We start from the raw sequence: 3,276 nt of genomic DNA, 5'->3' as shown, positions 1-3,276 counted from the left end.
TGCAAACCCAGTTTTCATAATATTTGGACATACATGAGGAAATCCGATCACTTGTGTGTGTAAGTGACAGTGTTCAGAAATATGTGTCCAAATGATGGCGTGTGATACTTTGCACGTGCACAAACAAAGGCCTCACAGGGAAAAGTGGCCCTTTTCATGTTTTGTTTCAGCAGAAAGCCACAGGGCGTGGGCAAAGAAAGGGCAGGCAGGAAACATAATTCTATACATACTAAAGGATTATTAGTTTTGTTCACATAGTGCTGCTTGTGTACCCGACGTCAGAGAATAGTGATATCGATCAAACAAAGAACACAGCCCTGCCCCAAACGGGCCGCAGCCTGGAGGCTTGAGGCAGTGCAAGAGAGCAAAGGTGAAACAGGACAAACACACAGGGCCGGGTGGGTTTTACGGCTGGAATTTTTCACTGAGCCTGTGGGTTGTTGGCAGCCGTATGAAGGAGAAGGAAGCTGCTTGGTGAACACAAATGGGAAAGCTGCTGATCCAAGTGGAAGGTGCAGTATGAAGGAAACATAAAGGACAACATCCCCGAGCTCTCTCAGTTTCCCACTCGAGCTCTGTCCCTTCCAGCCCCAGTTCTCTCCTCCCCCTACACGTTTGTTACCCCAGACAAATCCCCCTGTGCTCAGCCAGCTCTCCCCAGCAGTGAGCTTTCTTGGTGTATTGTGCTCTACAGACACCTCTAGGGAGGCCAGGATACAAATCACTGTCCTGGATTCCGCTTTCTGCTCCAGCATCTTCCCATCCGCGTTCGGGAGGAAAAGGCCTTGGGGCTCACATTGAAGGGATGGGGGGACAGCGGTGCTGTCCAGCGAAGTGCTCACGTTGAAACCTCCTCTGGCTTTGAAGGTGGGAGTTAAAACTGTCATAAGGAAATGAAGGTCTCCATAGATCCAAAGGGTTTGTGCTTCCCAATCATACCATGAATATAGTGGATTTACACAGAATTCCTCATGGCTGGATCTGGATTGAGGCTGCCCCTGCCCACCCCAAACACAGACAAGGCCAAGACTCCTCTCCTCTCATCCCCGCTGCCTTGGATCTTTAGCTATTTCCAGAATTTTAAAAGAGCCCTTGGCTGCAATTATTGTCTATCGGTCTCTTGCTGTCGGTACTTTAGGGATATTGAGCCCTTCGCTGCTGGCAGGTTTGCTGGATGAGATGGATTTAGGCTTGGTCTACAGTTCCAATTTATGTCGGTATAACTACTTCACTCCATCTAGAAAAAAACCTACATTAGGGTTGGACAAGGTGCAGAGAAAGGCAACAAAAAATGCTTAGGGGTATGGAACAGCTTCCACAAGGAGACTGGGACTGTTCAGCTTACAAAAGAAGATGACTAAGGGGTGGTATGATAGAGATCAATAAAATCAGGAATGATGGGGAGAAAGGGAATAAGGAAATGTTATTTACCCCTTCACACAACACAACAACCAGGAGTCACCCAATGAAATTAATAAGCAGCAGGTTTAAGACAAACACAAGGAAGTACTTCTTCATACAATGCACAGTCAACCTGTGGAACTCATTGCCAGGGGATATTGTGAAGGCCAAAAGGATAATTGGGTTCAAGCAAGAAATTAAATCAGTTCCTGGAGGCTAGGTCCGTCAATGCCTATTAGCCAAGACAGTCAGGGATGCCATCCCATGCTCTGGGTATTCCTAAACCTCTGACTGCCAGAAGCTGAAACTGGGCTACAGGGGAGAGATCACTTGATATTTGTCCTGTTCTGTTCATTTCCCGTTAAGCTTCTGGGACTGGCCACTGTCAGAAGACAGGATACTGGGCTCAGTGACCTTATGTTCTTATTTAATATAACAAGACATTCATTAATAATAGTATTAAAGTGTCCTTTGCATACTTGCCGAAGCTTGGATTATAGTTATAACAAGTTCCGTAACACAGAACACTGGGAATGCGGGGAGAGCTGTATAGACAGGGCACCAGGTTTCTGGGAGGCTATGGGAGGAGATTGCTGAGGTGTAGGGGCATTTTTAAATTAGCTTCTCCATGGCTCGTGGGTCCTTGTGGTGATTTCCAATGAGTTAGCTATCATTTCATAGCACCTGCCAGTGCACTAGATTGTAGCCACATGTGAAAGATTCCCTTCCCCCACTCACTGACTGCATTCTCAGATACGCTTTCTGTGAAGACCTGAGTTACAGCTCACACAGCCCCAGCACTTCAGACCAACCTGGGTCACCATCTACCTGCCCCTCGCTCAACAGGGTTTGCAAGAGAAGGGGGGCAATGTGGAGATCAACGTGAAGCAGGCCCCAGGGCAGGGCTGGCACACAGTGCCTGGGTGCAGGGGACAGTGACTCCCCAAGGAATGATCAAAGGCGTCTCTCTGTGTTTGTCAGCTTGCCTCTCTCTCTATTGTCTGTGACGGTGTCTCTAGGGAGCTCATGGTCTGGCCCTCACGTGGGCACAGGCGGACAGGCTGGGTGGAGAGTTTTGGTCTCAGTTCTCTGTCTCCCTGTGTCGCTGTGATGAGTGTTACTTCTAACATCCCATACAGCACAGTAATAATCAGCATCATCCTCTGCCTGGACCCCAGCGATGACTAAATTCCAGCGGTTGCTGGAGGAGTCAGGGGAGACGGTGAATCGCTCTGGGATCCCTGTGCCCCTGCCCTGGTCACTGCTCGTGTAATACTGGTACACAAACCGTGGGGCACTGTCCGACTTCTGCTGGTACCATCCCACCCTGTAGCTGCCGATGCTGTACCCTGAGGGCATGGTGCAGGCCAGTCTCACATTCTCTCCGGGGGACACGGACACCGAGGGCGTCTGAGTCAGCACAGGCTGCGAGCTGGAACCTGGAACGAGATAGAAAAGAACTGAAATGTGGCTCTGCCTGTGTGAAACTGGTGAGAGGGGCTGAGCCGCGGCCAGCATCTCAGAGCAGAGAGAGTCAAGTGCATCTTTCTTCCCTACCCGAGCAATAAGTGAGCAGCGTGAGGAGCAGAGGGGCCCAGGCCATGGTGGATCCAGACGAACTCGGCTTCCTGAGGCAAATGGGTCTGTGGCAGGAACCCTCCGATTCTCTCTTAAACCCCCAGCGCTGGAGAACGGCCCCTTCATGCAAATCAGCCCCCTGCTCACTGGCTGCTGCTGGCACCGCAGCCCACTGGAGAAGGGCAGAGTCCTCCTCACCCTTGTGTTGTGCCCCTACACCAAATAGCACCTGCTGCCACCTGAGGAGGGCGAGGAGCCCTGGTGGGCCAGCCCTTCCTCTACTCTGGTTTCACAGCC

At 50.7% G+C, this 3,276-nt stretch overlaps 1 pseudogene; it reads right to left on the bottom strand.

Annotated features, from left to right (window-relative positions):
* Positions 1 to 2,439: 2,439 nt before the first annotated feature.
* Positions 2,440 to 3,004, bottom strand: LOC144275809 (immunoglobulin lambda variable 5-37 pseudogene; annotated as a pseudogene).
* Positions 3,005 to 3,276: the final 272 nt, after the last annotated feature.

This window comes from Eretmochelys imbricata, chromosome 15 (genome assembly GCF_965152235.1).
Source record: "Eretmochelys imbricata isolate rEreImb1 chromosome 15, rEreImb1.hap1, whole genome shotgun sequence".
Lineage (NCBI taxonomy): Eukaryota > Metazoa > Chordata > Testudines > Cheloniidae > Eretmochelys > Eretmochelys imbricata.
The sequence above is the reverse complement of the archived record's forward strand: the minus strand, read 5'-3'. Positions and strand labels throughout refer to the sequence as shown.